This window comes from Cicer arietinum, chromosome 1 (assembly GCF_000331145.2).
Source record: "Cicer arietinum cultivar CDC Frontier isolate Library 1 chromosome 1, Cicar.CDCFrontier_v2.0, whole genome shotgun sequence".
Taxonomy (NCBI): Eukaryota; Viridiplantae; Streptophyta; class Magnoliopsida; order Fabales; family Fabaceae; genus Cicer; species Cicer arietinum.
Window position 1 is genome coordinate 41,862,159 of NC_021160.2, and position 18,756 is coordinate 41,880,914.

The window sequence follows — 18,756 nt, forward strand, 5'->3', positions numbered from 1 at the left end:
AAATTTAGAGTGTTACCTCCAAGTCACCTAGGAATTCCCCACCCGAATACCTTCAAGGTCTAACAATCTTGCCTTAAGGCTCAACAGTAGACTGCCACGATCAGACTCAATTCAGTTGTACTTCCCTAAAGTCACTAAGCTTGTCAAACCCTACTTATATGATGACAAAATATTCTTCACTTTAAAAGTTCTCAATATTTATTTTCTTCCCTCATTGACCTAGACTACTCATTCCATTAAGAGAACCGTCATCAACACTGATCGAATTCATCACTATTCAATTAAACATCAAAGTGGTTACATCATAAGTCAGCAAGCACATATCATCAATGTGGTTACATCATAAGTCAGCAAGCACACATCATCATTGCATATTTCCATAGTTATACATTACATTCAAAATTTATCATCATAATACACAAGCTCCAACAATACAAGATTTTCACTTATCGATAATAATACTAGATCATTCACACACACAACATCATATGCAATGCAAATAATTACAACTCATCTCATTTTATATCATATGAAAATATCAAGGTTGGATATAAATAAAGCACATAATACGTCAAATACACAATTCTATAATACCCTATAAAAGTTTCTAACTCATATTTTAACTTAACCTAATTCAAATTTTCTCATTAGTCAATTACTACTCAAAGGGCTTTACCTGTACGTAGCAAGCTCCAAATGAATTATAGAAAATACAGTTTTCCTGATCATCTCACTTAATTTACACACATGAATTCAAACTCACTCTCACCCCATACCTCGATTGAAAATTTTCACGCACCCTCAGAGAAGAAAGAGAACTTCACGACAACAATAAACTCGAATAACTTATTGAATATGCGTCTCACCTTTGTAAATACTTGTCTTTAATAGCCCGCAAAGACAATCGAGCAAACATAACAAACCAATGAAAATAAATTATTTACAACTCATAATATAGCCTCAAACATTTCTTTTATAATATAAATTTTTTATATACATATCTACATAAATTGAATCATTAAATAGTTGAAATAAATAATAGTTATAGTATTTTAATAATAATAAAATTATCTAACTTATTAGAATAATCGAAACAAATTATATACTTTCAAATTTAACAATAGCAATTATGCATATAAAGAAACGTATGCATAAGTTTATCTAATCGACCAGATTGTATGTACAACAAACTAAAATCCTTTATTTACAATTTCTTGATATTTAAACATAATTGAAATTATGATTTAAAATATAATAATTTTTTTAATGTAAAACATAAATAACAAAAAAAAATATTAAGAGTAACGAAAGTGTGTAAAAAGACTTAAAAAGGTATGCGAAAAGATCTCACCGACATAAACAACTCGTAAAAGTGCTCAATGGTAACAACGACACATAACATGATGAAGACGGATTTTTGATATCGTTGGCAAAATTGAAAATGATGGATGTAGGATGAAGCTTTTGATGTGTAGATCATGAACTATTGTTTTCTAAAATCACCTTGTTGATTGGAATCAAGGTCCATAGACGACAGTTCGAATGTCTGATTTGGTTGTTGGTCGTTGTTTCAGATGTGATTGTTCATGAGATAAAGAATTGAGCAGTGGGTTTGAATAGTGTAATTGATTTGGTCGTTGGCCGTTTATTTTTGTTTTTATCTTTATATATTAGTAATAGTGTGATTGATTTTCTTTATTTTTATATTCTTGCTATAACATGGTGATGTTATACATATTCATGGTGGTTTAGAAATCAATGTAAATTGGTGATATTATATTTATTTATTTTATCTTTTTTTGACTATTCACTAAAGATTGTAGTATTTTAATGTGAGTATTTTGAAAAATAATATTTTAATAGTTATAGTGATTCTTTTAAATATGAGAGTTGTAGTTACCGTTAATTATTTTTAAAAGGCTATTACATTAATTTCTTTATTATTTTGAAAAGTATTGATCTTGAAAGTAAATATGAGAGTTGTAGTTGCCGTTTTAGAAAAATAGTGGAAGTAAAACTGCAATTAAGTCAAAATAAAATAAAAGGGAATAGAATAATATATTGAGCGTAACCAAAGTGTGGTTAGATGAACATGATTAGTAATAACCTATTAATGTGTAGAAACGTCAAAATAAAGTAAGGGGTGAGAAAGTGTTTGAATTCATGAGTATACTATAATGTGAGATTGATAAAAAAAGCCGTATTTCATAACAATTCATCTAGGACTCACTACACATGCAGTAGTCCTATTTAGTAATAATTGAATTAAAATTTAAAATTAGAGCATGTAGGATTAAAATATAGATTAGAAACTTTTAAAAGGTGTTGCGTCATTTAAATTCTGCAAATGTGTATTATAGGTGAAGAAAATTTAAGTTTTTATATTTTATGTGTTAAAAGTCTTAATTTTTATGATATATGTGAAAAAGTTTGAATTTCTATGTGCCATATGATGAAAGTTTAAATTTTTATGACATATGTGGAGAAAAATTGAATTTTATATGTATGTGATGAAAGTTTAAATTTTTATGATGTAAGAGAATAAAGTTTTGATTCTTATGATACTTTTTATGAATATATAATTTTCAAGATATGTCTGGTGAAAGGTTTGATCTTTGTGATAGTTGTTTATAAGTATACGGTCTTCGTGATATGTGAGGTGAAAACTTTGATTTCTATGATGATTTTTTAAGAATATATGATTTTCATGATAAAAATATGTGATGTATGATCTTAGTGATTTTTGAATCAGGTAATGATTTTGTTAAGTAGCTTTTGAAGCATATAACATGACTTAGTGGGTTGTGCGGGAATATTTAATTTTTATAATACATCCTCATGTCATGGCATATGCATATGAGTGAGTTGTGTGGAAATATTTGATTTTGATAATATATCATAATATATGGATCATATAGTTTTTAGAAACATGCGTAACATTGCATCTTATTGTGATTGTTTTGTTGTATTTAAAAAGTATCTAATGTGATAACAATTTCTCTTAAATGATTTGATGTTATAATGATATTGATTTTCCATTAGTGATTTTGAAGCTATAATATGATATTATTTCCTTGAGTATTTTGATATACGGTGATGTGTTTGATACAACTCTATGTTGATTACTTGTGTGTTCTCCTTACTAATATTATATTATCATAATGATTTCGAAACTAACTTCATTCATTGTTTATTTGTGTGTGCTTGCCAAAACGCATTGCTGGTTGTAAATTGGTGATCTATGCTTTGATAGGTGATACCAGTGATGAGTCTTCTTTTGTATTTTATTGGTTTCTGAGCTAAAATATATATTTTTTAAATTATTGACAAACAGGTATTATGTTGTAATTAACTATTTCTTTTGACTAGGATGTTTAACGATGTATTTTTCAAAAAAATTAAGTTTAGTTTATTTTATGGTTTTAAGAAGGGAATCTAATATTGTTTTGAGTTGTGATGTGAAGTCATGTGAATTTGATACCTTAAATTATTATTTTGAGTTTTTTTTAATGAAATTTGAAATAAGTTTTTTCCTCTTATTTAAGTGATTTTCTCACCGCTGTGAATTTGCATTTAAAAGTATTTTAAAAATGTTATTATTAAAGTATTTTGGTTTAATGTGTCACAATATGTGGTGTGAATATATGGTATGCATGCTTGTATTGGTTGATGATAATTGATACATGTACAATTTGTTTACTCTGTATATGGTCTCTGCTTCGTATATGTACATATGCTATTTTTGGATTGGGGACCTTTTCTATAATTGTGAAACCGAGTTGAACGCCTTAAATTTTAAGGAACAAGTTAAATGCACGAAGACGTAACAAAGCAGTGACTTGGACGCCAATTAAATACAGACAATTTGTGTAGTTTGTGGGTCATTTGTACCTAGTAGCCTTCGTTTAAGATTCATAATGATCAACTTAGATACAGTCGAACTGTTAGTTTTGAAACCATTACCGTTGTAATTTAGTTAATGAAGATTTTCTTTTGAAGTAAAGATGTATTCCTTGATAGATCCTGTTACATCCAAACAAGTTGCTTTTTATTGGTTCTGAAAAGAGTTATTTAAGAAATAAAAAAAACTCACTAGTTAGTTTTTGATTAAGAATTTAAGAGTATAGTTTTCAAGTTAATTTTTAAAATTTATTGCTGTTAAAAATCGAGATATTATATTATACAAAAAGTTGAGACTAGGGACCAAATTGTAAAGGAGCAGAGGGAGAAACAATCCACTAATAAGAGAAGTTAATTTTATCCTATAATCTTAGAGGGTAGAGCGACATGGCCAAGACAAAGAGAAGAGATACACAATCATAATTAGAACCATGAAATGTGGATTTTTAAATAAGAAAGCCCATGATTTACAAATAACTCCAAACTGTTTTAAAGATTTTATATACAATTTTGTCGTAACGCGCAAGACAAGATCATCAAGTATGTGATTGCTAACCATTTTGTTTTTGGTAGACATAATTCTTCATCTCCCTAAATGAGTTTATTTTAGAACTATAATCAACAAAATGAAAATGAGATTGAAAGAGCACACTAGAGCTTAGTTGCAAGTGCGACCAAATATTCTAGCCATTAAATTTATATTATAGAAAATCTCATCTTCTTGTTTAAATGCTTCTTTTTTATCTTAAAAGAGACAATAAATACTATCATAATTAATTTACACAATTGCAAACTTCCGAATTAAGACTTACTATGTTTCTCGTCTTTTATTAAACAACAAAAAAATTTGTCAAAAGAAAAGAAAAAGAAATTTACACTATAATGAATTTAGTCTATACACATCATAGTATGGCTTCACCCATGTTAGTATTTAAAAATATTGGCATGTTTCATGTATTAATTGATAACAATTTATGATTATAATAATTAGTATTTCTTCATTTTGCGATTCAAATCTGCTTGATACTTTTAAATTTTAAACTTGCAATCGATATTTAATTTTGAATTTCAAATAGAGCTAGAGAAATCTTTCCAAGCATTCATCCTTCCTCGTTTGTTCTTTTCTAGCTTAATTTGATTTGTAGAAATAATAGTGTAAATGAATCATGCCAACCACTCGTTAATATTTCTTATAAAATATATGATTTATTAAAAGATTGTATAGTTTATTGAATAAAATTAGAAGAATGTTTTATAGAAATTTTGGAAAACAATATGAACTCCACGTTTATTTGAATCCAAAATTCACAAAATCTTAAGTTTTTACTTTTAATTGTATGAGTGATCCTCCGAAACAAGGAGTTACCAATAATTTTAACTTCTATGTGATAAAAATACATAAAAATATGGTTAAATATATTTTTAGTTCTTATACAATTATGATCTTTTAAATTTAATTTATTAAAAAATTTATTCACTTTTAATACTTATTTTAATTTTATTGAAACTAAAAGTATCATTATTTTTTAAAAACATTTCGAAATAAGGAATAAAAGTAAATAAAAAAATTTAAATGACTAAAAAGTTATTTAAGCCATAAAAATAACTACAACATTGATCTCAAACAAGAAATCAGATTCAATAGTCGATTATAAGTAAGTAATGTAATAGGTAAATTTATTAAACAATAAATCATTTATGGATTGACAATATTTTATTATAGAAAATCTATTATCTATTATCTATTATAATATATTAAATCATCTTCTAATTTTCTTGCGCTAACACATCATCTATACATGTGTCATGTAATTGTCTTTGTTTCACATTAGCCAAATTTTCAACGTGTCAACTTCCAAATCCTATCTTCTTTTTGCCTTCTTTTATCTACATTTCTATCAACCTTTTGTTTTTTTGAGCATGTACTATCAATTTTCTTCACTTTACTACAAATTAATGTTTTCATATTGCATTCATTTTCATATGACCATATAGTTTCATATAGTTTCATAACATCACATTTCAATTATTGCATCCATTGATTTTCTCTTCCATAACATAATTGTCTTCCATAATTTCTCAATGTATTACCTCTTTTCTTCACTTTACTACAATTTAATATTATAGTATTGCATTCATCTTCATATGACTATATAGTTTCATAACATCACATTTCAATTATTGCATCCATTGACTTCTTCTTCTATAACATAATTATCTTCCATAATTTCTCATCGGCTCCCTCCAATTAAATATTTATTTCAGTTTTATGTTGGTCATGTCCCTTAGTGTGAAATAATGTAACTTCTTTTGTGATATGGTTTTTAATTCATGAACAAATTAAAGGTACAAACACGAGAATAAGTGTTGAATTGTGTTTGAGAAAATTGATAACTTTTTGCTAATTTGATAAAGGCTAGTGGGTTTTTATGAATTACTTGGATAAGAATCAATCAGATTCAGAGGTAACAATCAATGAAAGCATGAATAATTTGACACATACATTTATCCTAGTTCAACACTAACTTGGCTACATCCAGTCCTCTCATTCAGAAGGCTTTAATCCACTAGTTTAATTACCTTGAATTACAAAGCACTTGACACTCCAAGCTTATCTTCTCAAATAGCCTAACAACTCCAGAGTTTTGAAGAACTAACTACGTTGACCCAACAAGTCAAGTCTTCTCCTAACAACCCTAGATTGATGAAGGAACTAACCACCTTGACCTGCAAACCAAGTCTTCTCCTAAAACTTGAAAACCTTAAATTGAAGTGTTGAGTCAAAATCTCTCAAACTTATGTGTGTTATCTAAATGGTGCTCTTGAGTGTATTAAAATTAGAAAACAGGTTCCTCACCTGCTTGATCAAATGGAATGTTTTAACACATATTAATATGTTATCTACGAAAGAGAATGAACAAAGACAACATAAATATATGTCAGAGGATACAACTGACAAGACGACGAATGTATGAGGACAAACATTGCTGAAAAAAGGACGAGCGTACAACAGAGGATAAACCAAGCAGAAAAGAGGATTAACTCATGTAAATTATTCATCCTCGCACGAGGAAAAAAATATAAAAGTACAAAAACCAATGTCCTTGACTCATAAAGCAAGATGTTCCACTGGTGGGAAAGAAAAAAGTCAAAAAGCACAAGTCACATTATAATTAATGGAAGCTTCATCCTCCTACTCGAAGATAGACCAAAACACTCATGCTCCCAACATTTTTTTAAAAGGACAGCTGAAGAGCATACTTGCAATTCCAAACAAAGACAACGGGCAATTAACCAAGTCTCCAACTGACACTTTGTGTTTTTCTTCATATTTGAAGTTTCATTACTTCTATAAATAGAGATGATCTCATCCTCATCAAACACAACAAAAAAATATACAAAAGCCAAAGATCAAAGTTGAGATAATCAATCTTATCCTAATCATACTTTCTACTAATTATAATTATATATTTGATATCATCATCCTAGAAAGTATATCTAAGAGGACAAAAAATCCACATTTATCAAATCTCTCAAAAAAATCTATATATCCTCAAGTTGATATTAACTTGTTGATAGTTGTGCAAAGTACTATAAAGTAAGAAGAGAAATTGTTGTTGTAAGTCTGGTGAGGCAAAGAAGATACATAGTGAAAAGAGTCCCTTTGGAGGACAAGTCTTTTGTGCCTTAGTGAAAAAACTCACTAGTAAGTAAGAACTTGACGTAACTTATTTTGGGTGAACTAGTATAAAACTAATTGTGTCATCTTCTAAACTCTTATCCCTTTATTTCTGCCTAACATTCATTTTGTTTTAGAAATTTTTTTATCCTCTACCCATCTAGTTTCCATACAAAAAGGATATAAAGTTAAGAGAGAAAAAAAAAATTTAAGGGTACAATATCTCTATTCAACCCCTCCTTTTAGTGATATTTTAGCTAATTCATGAAGAATGAAATAAACCACTATTGGGTTGGATACAAAAGATTGGAACTTGAGTAGTTGCTTCTAACAAAGCTGATAATAATAATAACTCTCACATTCTAAGAAAAGAACACTTAGAGAATATTTCTAACTTGAACAAGTTTTTCTCTCTTTGAACTCCAAGATGAATTTGAAATTTTGAGTTTGTGAGTTCTTCTACTATTTTATGATTTTCGATGCTTTTCTTCTTCAGCCTTGAATATATATTTATAGTTAAAATTTTGGCTTCAAAGTAGTCCTTGTTTAATTTTTAATTGTATCTTATTCAGATTGAATTTGTAAATTCTTCAGATTGATTATGTTCCTATTTTGTTTAGATTGAGTTTGTAAGTTCTTATGATTGATTATGTTTGTATTTTGTTCAAATTTCGCTTGTAAATTCTTCATATTGATTTTATTCATATTTTGTTGTACATAAATCTTGATAAAATCTTCTACAAATCTTCTTCAAATCTTGATCAAATTTTCTTCAAATCTGAACTAAATCTTCTTCAAATTTTAACCATATTTTCTTTTCAATTTGGTCAAAGATTTTCTTCAATTATAAATCTAAATCAAATCTTATTTTAGATTTTCATCAATTATAAATTTGAATCAAATCTTATTCTAAACGCTTTGAAGTCAAATATGTTGTTCTAATCAAATGCTTTTGTTAACATCAAAACTCTAAATGTAAAATCAACTTAGTTCCAACACAAATCACATATATACTAACAACTAACATTTGTCTATACAAATATCATGGTGATAGGCTATTGAAATCTAATTTTGTCAACATGTGTTTTTAATAAATTATACACTAATATTACAAAATGCAATATGATGATAGACTCCAAATAATATTCTTTCACTTCAACTTAATTAGATTATGGTTGCTCATAAAAAAACAAAATAGATAGTGTTATAGTCATTTGTCTCTAATCAATAATCACTTAATGTATCTTTGTGTACACATCATTATTTATTTATTTATTTATTTATTTTTTTATAAATTGAAAACCATAATTAATGATTATAAAGTTAAAGTTTTCACATGCAACATTTTCTTTTTAAATCATATATTTTATTTTCCTTGTTTGTGTCTACTCCAAGGAAAATGGACGGTCATTTATATTTCTTTTTCATAAAAAATATTGAATGTTCTTTGAACTTCTAAATTTCTGGTCATGGTGATATCACATGAATATTAATACCGAGTTCTTAATAAATAAATTAACCCAACAAAAATTACATTTTTCTTAATAAGATTATATGAAATAATCAACACTTTAACTTCAATAATTATTAGAAATTATGGATATTGTAGTTGAAACTAAGGAAATGTGAAAATTATATTGATATTGAATTTGAAAAGATTATATAACATTAGTCTCTAGAAACAACTATTGGACACTAAATTGGCACATTAACCATTTATAATTTTGAAAAATTATTTAAAAAATATATTTATTTGCACGATTATATTAGTAATTAATCTAAATTAATATTTTGTTGAATTCACCCACATAAATCGCAACTCAACATCTAATTATTATAAATTATACACTATAAGCAACCTTTTGTAAAAAACAAATAAATCAAAATTTACTATTATATATATAAAAAAAGATCTTATTATGTATAGCTTTAGGTATACTTAGTTATTAATTTGTAATTCACATTCATAATTTAATTTTTGATGCGGTTTTATTTGAAATTTTTGTTGTAATCTTTTTAGAAAACATCACACTCAGGATATTTTGCACCTTATTGTCTTTCTGTTGTATTACCTCAAATTGTTATTCTTACAAGTAACTATAACTATGAGACTAAGATCCACTTGGATGTTTAGGTGGCTACTCTTCTTCGAACCTGAGCTAACTCATTGACTTGCCTTTGAATAAACTCTACATTTGAGTGTTTAAAGACAAAATAAAAAATAAAAAGACGATCAGATATAATAGCACCAAACTTCAGAACATCCACTTGAACTTGATGAAACTTATCAACTACACATTTGAAGTCCAGCTCGAAGTCAACTGATTCTATCAAAAGCTCTTGAACTTATTGAAAAGCACAAGAAATCCATAAGTTTCAGCTATCATAACTAAACACATAGGAGAAAACCATGGAGTTTTAACAAGGATAAAATTATCATCAATGTCAAGAATGCACATTCCGATTCCAACTATATAGACATGATTATTTTTATATTGTGGTTTATTCAAAAAACAAATTAAACCTATTTCTATTATAATATTATATTAAAACCTCAAATTCTATTTGTGACAACTCATTTTTATTTATGCCACATCCTCTAATATTTGTCAACTAAAAAAAAAATCTGATGTAACACCTTCCAACATACTATTTCTACTTCCATTATATTTTATATCTTGTTCATCCAATTACAATTATTTCACTATTCACTCGAAATTTTCTATGAATTAAACAACTAGAAATTTATTTTACCTGTAATTTTTTGCAACTCACTCTTGAAATTTCTTAACCGTGTCAAATAATTATTTGAAAATTTTATTTTAGACGAAACAATAATTAAAGTAATTGAAATCTGTTACTCATCCAACATACCATAACTATAGAATTTAAGTACATTCTATATTGAATTTTTATTTGGCTTGACAATTTTGTGTAATTAACATTTTTAATGTCTAAAAAACATTGTTATTATTTATGGTTTTTAAAGCTTAATAAATTTATATTTTGCTTCGTAGTTTTCTTTCCATAAATATCACCTATATTTGCATACATGAAGAATTATTTCATTGTTTTGTAACTAACTACCACTCACAAATGAATGTTGTAATAAATCATAAGGCAAACGATATCATTTAGTGCATGCTTAAATTGACAAAACGACGATAAACATATAAAATTAAAAATGTCAAAAAGTCCATAAATTTATTGTTATTTTAAATTTCTTATAATAATTATTAAAAATTATGTTTATCTTTAGACACATAAATACTTAAGTATATTCTACTCTAAAACAAAAATAACATTACTTTTAAATTACATATTATTACTATTTTATATTCGCTAATATATTAACTATTATTGTGCGGGTTAACATTCAGTTATTATTAAAATAAGTTATAATGAATTATTGTTAATTATTAATTAATTGATGAATACATGTTGAACTTTGGTTTTGAATGGACCGTGCTGGATCAGATCAGTCTATTTTGTCCAATGAAAAATCCATATCATCGTCAATTTAACTATTTAATTTTTATCCTATTAAATGATTATTAACCTATGATGAAAACATTAAATGGCAAGAGGGTAGTATGCTTTTATACTATTCTTTTGTGAATCATATCTAAAGTACATAATTTCTTGACTTTCACTTGCTATGTAGATATTTATGCTACATTTTGTATATACTATGATTATTATGTTGAGATGTCTTTCAATTGGTATTAGAGACTTCTAGATACATGTAATGGCTATTGTTGTGTAATTTATTTCTATTTTAAATAATAACAACTAGCAAAATATATGCGCATTCACACGAGTCACATGGGTTTGTAACTTATTTGAAGTCGTCATTTCCTAGCTATGTTATATTTAAAATTTAGGGGGAAAATATTCATTTATTGTTAAAAAAATTATTGAAAATCATAAATAGTATTGTTCGATATGTTCTAATTTTTGGAACCTAACAATAACACGCAATTAGGAGATATGCAAGCAGATATGCTCATAACTTTTCATAAGAAGATATGTTCATAATTTGATCACAAGACACTACGCCAAAAATGACATTTAACAGCGCCCATTTTACAGCGCTTGCTAAACACAAGCGTTGTTGTAATTATATTTTAAAAATAACGGAACCTTTTACAGCGCTTTTGATTCAAAGCGCTGTAAAACAAGCGCTGTAGTAGGTCATATAACATTTGCGCATCACGTTATAAGGCTTTTACAGCGCTTGTCAAAAAAGCGCTGTAAAAGGAAGCGCTTTCGCGTATCATTTACAGCGCTTTTTTCACAAGGGCTGTAAAACACATGCGCTTTCATTGAATTTAACTACCTATTACAGCGCTTTTTTCACAAGCGCTGTAAAACACATACGCTTTCATTGAATTTAACTACCTATTACAGCGCTTTTTTCACAAGCGCTGTAAAATACATCCGCTTTCATTGAATTTAACTACCTATTACAGCGCTTTTTTCACAAGCGCTGTAAAATACATCTTTAAAATAATTATATACGTTGGAAACCCTCATATCCTCTACATCTTTCAAATAATTATATACGTTGGAAACCCTCATATCCTCTACATCTTTCAAATAATTATATACGTTGGAAACCCTCATATCCTCTACATCTTTCAAATAATTATATACGTTGGAAACCCTCATATCCTCTACATCTTTCAAATAATTATATACGTTGGGAACCCTAATATCCTCTACGTACTGTGCGGCCATCTACGTTGTCTAAGGTATTTTTTACACATGATCTGTTATGTTTTGAAATTGTCAAAAATTGTCAAAAACTCATACCACATGATCTGTTCTGTTTTGAAATTGTTAGTTGATATTGGTTTCTTTTTGAAACTTGTTGATATGTTTTGAAAGCTTATTATTTTTGTTACTGCATTTATATAGGTGGTATAATATGGATAGGAAATGGATTTCAGCCAATCGATTGTCAAAAGAGTATGAAATTGGAGTGAAGGAGTTTGTTGAGTTTGCAGTGAAGAATGCAAAAGATCCAAATAGAGTAGTTTGTCCTTGTTTAAAATGTTGTTTTGGAAAACGTGTTAGAGAAGATGAATTAGAAGGACATCTAGTATGTAATGGAATTGATCAAAGCTACACATGTTGGATAAGACATGGTGAGAAAAAAAAAGGAAACATTAATTTTGAGAATAGTTCGACATATGCTTCAACTGACTTCGATACAGATACATATGAGCCGGACCGAGTTGATGAGATTGCAAAAGCAGTTGAAGAAGATCTTCGAGATTGTCCTAAAATGTTTGAAAGTTTGTTGAGTGATGCAGAGAAAGAATTATATAATGGTTGTACTAAATTCACAAGACTGTCAGCGATATTAAAGTTGTACAACTTAAAAGCGAGTAATGGATGGTCTGATAAAAGCTTTACGGAATTATTAACACTCATAAAAGATATGTTGCCAGATGATAATGAACTTCCCAGTCGAACCTACGAGGCTAAACGGATTTTGTGTTCTATTGGAATGAGTTACGAAAGGATTCATGCGTGTCCTAACGATTGCATTTTATTTCGAAACGAATATGAACTACTTAAGGCGTGTCCGAAATGCAATGTCTCTCGATATAAGAAGAAAGAATCTACTCCAGCAAAAGTCGTGTGGTATTTTCCTATAATACCAAGATTTAGGCGCATGTATCGCAGTGAAGAAGATTCAAAACACTTGACATGGCATGCAGATGAAAGAATTAGAGATGGAATGTTTCGACACCCTGCAGATTCCCCACAATGGGCAAAAATTGATCACGAGTATCCTGAATTCGGGATAGAGTCAAGAAATCTAAGACTTGCACTTTCTACTGATGGAATGAATCCACATGGTCTTCAAAGCATCTCACATAGCACGTGGCCTGTGATTTTGGTAATATATAACCTACCTCCATGGTTATGTATGAAGCGTAAGTTTATGATGTTGTCTCTGTTAATTTCTGGACCCAAACAACCGGGGAATGATATCGACGTATACTTGACTCCTCTAATCGAAAATTTAAAAAGTATGTGGGAGACAGGTGTGGAAGTTTATGATGGGTATAAGAAAGAATGTTTCAATTTAAGGGTTATGTTGTTCGGCATAATTAATGATTTTCCAGCATATGGTAATTTATCAGGATATAGCATTAAAGGTCAGTGTGCATGTCCTATATGTGAAGAGAGTACAAATTGGATGCGGTTGAAACATTGTAAGAAGAATGTGTTTCTTGGACATCGTAGATTTTTACCTTATAGTCATCAGTATCGTGGGTGGAGAAATGCATTCAATGGAAAATCAGAGGAAGGTAAAGCTCCTTTAGCACCGACTGGATATCAAATACTTGAAAAAGTACAAGGTTTGACCAATAAATTTGGCAAACCTTTTGCGGGAGAGCTGGTGAAAACTGGGTGGAAGAAAAAGTCAATTTTCTTTGAATTGCCATATTGGAAGTCATTGTATGTAAGACATTTCCTCGATGTGATGCATATTGAAAAAAATGTATTTGAAAGTGTTATTGGTACGTTACTCAATGTTCCAGGAAAGTCTAAAGATGGCGTCAATGCAAGATTGGACTTGGTCGATATGGGAATAAGAAATGAACTGGCTCCAGTAAAGAAAGGAAATCGCACATATCTACCTCCAGCCGCTCATACTCTATCTAGAAAGGAAAAAATTGTTTTATGTAAATTTCTACACGAAGTTAAAGTTCCAGAAGGATACTCTTCGAACATTAAAAATTTGGTTTGTATGAAAGACCTCAAGTTAAAAGGTTTGAAGACCCATGATTGTCATATTATAATGGAGCATTTGCTACCAATAGGTATACGTTCCATTTTACCTGAAAAAGTTCGACTAGCCTTAACTAGATTATGTTTCTTCTTCAGGGAAATTTGTAGTAAAGTGATCGACCCTCAGAAATTACCGACATTGCAGAGGGAAATTGTTGTTACTTTGTGTGAGCTTGAAATGTATTTCCCACCATCGTTTTTTGATATAATGGTTCACCTTACTGTTCATCTGGTTAAGGAGACACAACTTTGTGGGCCAGCTTATATGAGATGGATGTATCCGATAGAACGATATATGAAAATATTAAAAGGGTACGTAAAAAGTAGAAGTCGACCAGAAGGTTGTATTGCTGAACGATACATTGTTGAAGAGGCTGCTGAATTTTGTACTGAATATCTGTCCAATGTTGAATCCATAGGGCTTCCCATGTCTCGTCATTCGGGAAGACTATCAGGAGAAGGGATAACTGGAAGGAGACTACTGACTATATCAAGGACAGAATGGGAGCAGGCACAATTGTATGTTCTGCACAATGATGATGAGGTTCAACCGTATGTTACAATACACATTGATCAGTTATCTCGTTTGAACATGAATAGGAATCAAAATTGGATAACTCGAGAGCACAATCGAAGTTTTGTAACATGGTTAAAAAATCACATAATGTCAAAATTTGATATAGACCCCGGATCAATTTCAAATAGATTGAGGTGGCTAGCAAATGGTCCGAGCTTACATGTCTTTTCTTACACTGGTTATGTTATTAACGGCTACACATTTTATACCAAAGAACAAGATGATCAGACCACTATGCAAAATAGTGGAGTCACTCTCGTAGCTGAAGCGATGCATGTCTCAAGTGCAAAAGACAAAAACCCAATATATGCAAATCTATCATATTTTGGGGTTATCGAGCGCATATGGGAGTTAGACTACACAATGTTTCGTGTTCCCATATTTGGTTGCAAGTGGGTCGATAATAATAATGGCGTTCGGATTGATGAGTCAGGATTCTTGCTTGTCGATTTTAATAGGGTGGGATACAAAGACGAGCCTTTTATTTTAGCGTCGCAAGCTCAACAAGTGTTTTATGTCACTGATCCTTCTAATGATAAATGGTCTGTTGTCCTATCGACCAATAAAATAAGTGATGATAACAATAATGATGAAGATGTTGGTAATGATCTTTTATTTGCAACATCACAACAACCACATGAAATTGATTCAACTGATGATGGTTTATATCTTAGAGATGATCATGATGAGGGAATTTGGATTAATCCATCGTTTCGTATTGTAAATGGACAAACAAATGTGAATGTCACCAGGAAAAGAAGAAGGGCATCTTAATGTATATATATGTTTAATTGTTTTATATAAGCTATGCATGTAATCTGAACTGTGTTATTGTAAATATGCATGTAATCTGAATTGAGTGTTTTATACTAAGTTCTGATTAATTTATTTTCTGATTAATTTATTTTCTGCTTATATTTAGCTTGATTTGAGTGTTTTATACCAAGTTCATGTAACAATGAGTGTTTTATATTTAGCTTGATTTACATGAACTGAACTGAATATAAATTAGTAATTTACATGAACTGAACTGAACTGAATAGAGAGATTCTCTTTTGCTCAGTGCATATATATATATAGATTCTTCAGAATACTCATTTCTAATAATTCATCATCTCCTAAAGTATTGTGATAAAGACAATGATAACAATATTTTTAATCCAATAAACAATGATAAAAATGTTTTTAATGTCATCCCAACCCAAATAAACCAAACACAAAAATAAAATAAAGAGACATTTTACAGCGCTTATCTTAAAAAGCGCTGTAAAAGATCCTTTTAAAAATAAAATAATGAGTGTTTTATACCTTTTACAGCGCTTTTCACACAAAGCGCTGTAAACGACTCTTTTGAAAGTGAGTAAAAAAGACATTTTACAGCGCTTATTTGACAAAGCGCTGTAAAAAAGCTTTAAAAATAATATTCATCAGACACCTAATTTCTTCAAACACCTTGTACGCATCATGGGAATCCAAAAAACATCAGACACAAACCCATTTCTTCAAACACCTTGTACGCATCATGGGAATCCAAAAAACATCAGACACAAACCCATTTCTTCAAACACCTTGTACGCATCATGGGAATCCCCAAAAACACCAGACACAAACCCATTTTTCGCAACATGGCAATGATCCTGAATACCAATTAAGTTTCGATTTAAGAAGGAAAGAGAATGTAAAGAGATAAAAAGGGTGTTGAGGTGGAGATTGAATTGTGAAAGAGTAAGCTTTGATGTTTGTGAAGAAGATGCATAAAAGGAGAAGAGTTTGGTGAAGAGGAAGGGATTTTTGTGGTGACCAGTTACTACTATGTGGGTTTTGCATGCATGTTGAGCTTGTTTAAAAAATAACATAACATAACAAAACACAAAAACAATAAGGCCTTTTACAGCGCTTATTTGGAAAAAGCGCTGTAAAAGAGCCTTTTAAAATTAACATAAAGAGACATTTTAGAGCGCTTATGTGGAAAAGCGCTGTAAAAGGCTTTAAAAAACATTCATATAACATAATAACACACGGAGGTCTTTTACAGCGCTTATTTGGGAAAAGCGCTGTAAAAGAGCCTCTTAAAATTAACATAAAGAGACATTTTAGAGCGCTTATGTGTAAAAGCGCTGTAAAAGGCATTCAAATAACATAATAACACACGGAGGTCTTTTACAGCGCTTATTTGAAAAAAGCGCTGTAAAAGAGCCTTTTAAAAATTTAACTAAAGAAGCCTTTTAGAGCGCTTATGTGTGAAAGCGCTGTAAAAGGCATTCATATAACATAATAACACACGGAGGTCTTTTACAGCGCTTATTTGAAAAAAGCGCTGTAAAAGAGCCTTTTAAAAATTTAACTAAAGAAGCCTTTTAGAGCGCTTATGTGTGAAAGCGCTGTAAAAGGCATTCATATAACATAATAACACACGGAGGTCTTTTACAGCGCTTATTTGAAAAAAGCGCTGTAAAAGGCATTCAAATAACATAATAACACACGGAGGTCTTTTACAGCGCTTATTTGAAAAAAGCGCTGTAAAAGGCATTCAAATAACATAATAACACACGGAGGTCTTTTACAGCGCTTATTTGAAAAAAGCGCTGTAAAAGAGCCTTGTAGTTACTTAGGTTGTAAATTACAGAGTTACATATATGTTAGTAAAGTTACAGAGTTCTGATTTCTGTTCTACTGATTGTGTGAACTGATTGTCTATAATATGTTCTGTTCTACTGATTGTCTATAATATGTTCTGTTCTACTGATTGTGAAGTGATTTTGGATCAAAATAATTTTGGATACAAAGATAAAAGACAGCGCTTTTTAAAAAAAATGCCATAAAAAGCTAAAAAGCGCTTTCATTTCAAATAATTAATTTACAGCGTTTAAAAAAAAAAACACACACACATTTTACAGCGCTTTTTTTAAAAAGCGCTGTAAAATGTTGTTCTAAAGCGCTTTAATGGTGCACCTTTTACAGCGCTTTCTTGAGAAAGCGCTGTAAAATGTACAAGAAAAGCGCTGTAAAATGCAGACCCATAATATGAAATTATGGGTGGGCATATTACAGCGCTTTTGTGAGAAAGCGCTGTAATATGCCCACCCATATATGAAATTATGGTTGGGCATTTTACAACGCTTTTTTGAGAAAGCGCTGTAATATGCCCAACCATAATTTCATATATGGGTGGGCATATTACAGCGCTTTTTGTGAAGAAGCGCTGTAAAATGTGCATAACAAGCGCACGTTGTATTTACATGTTTTATAGCGCTTTTTTAAAAGCACTGTTGTATCATTTACAGCGCTCGTTTCCACAGCGCTTATTATTTTGAAAAAGCGCTGTAAATGGCTTAAAAAAAGCGCTGTAGTATGCGTTTTTTCGCGTATTGAGAAGATATGCTCATAATTTATTCACAAAAAGATATACTTAAAATTATTTACAAGAAGATACATTCAAAATTATTCACAACAAGAAACACTCAAAATTATTCACAAGAATATACACTCATAATTTGTTCATAAGAAGATACATTCATAATTTGTTCACAAGAAAGATATAATCAAAATGTTACAAGGACAAAAAGTGAAACCCTAATATGTTCTATAAATAGATACTTAAAGCTGAAGACGAAAATACGAATTCATAAACTCAAAAATCCATACAATTTAAAAAAACTATAGAGAGCTCAAATTTTCTAAGTATTCCAAGTTAAATGATTTAAGTTCTAGAGAAGCACTTGCTCAAATAAATATTTTCTAAGTTTTGTAGTGTGAGAAGTCAATTGTAACAATCTGCTTAACAAAAGCA

At 29.7% G+C, this 18,756-nt stretch overlaps 1 non-coding gene across 1 annotated transcript; it reads left to right on the forward strand.

Moving 5' to 3' along the window:
- The first annotated feature begins 17,999 nt into the window (after positions 1-17,999).
- Positions 18,000-18,124, forward strand: LOC113785190 (small nucleolar RNA SNORA69). The gene has a single exon (XR_003471346.1). It is a non-coding gene; the product is annotated as a small nucleolar RNA SNORA69 (small nucleolar RNA).
- The last annotated feature ends 632 nt before the right edge of the window (positions 18,125-18,756 follow it).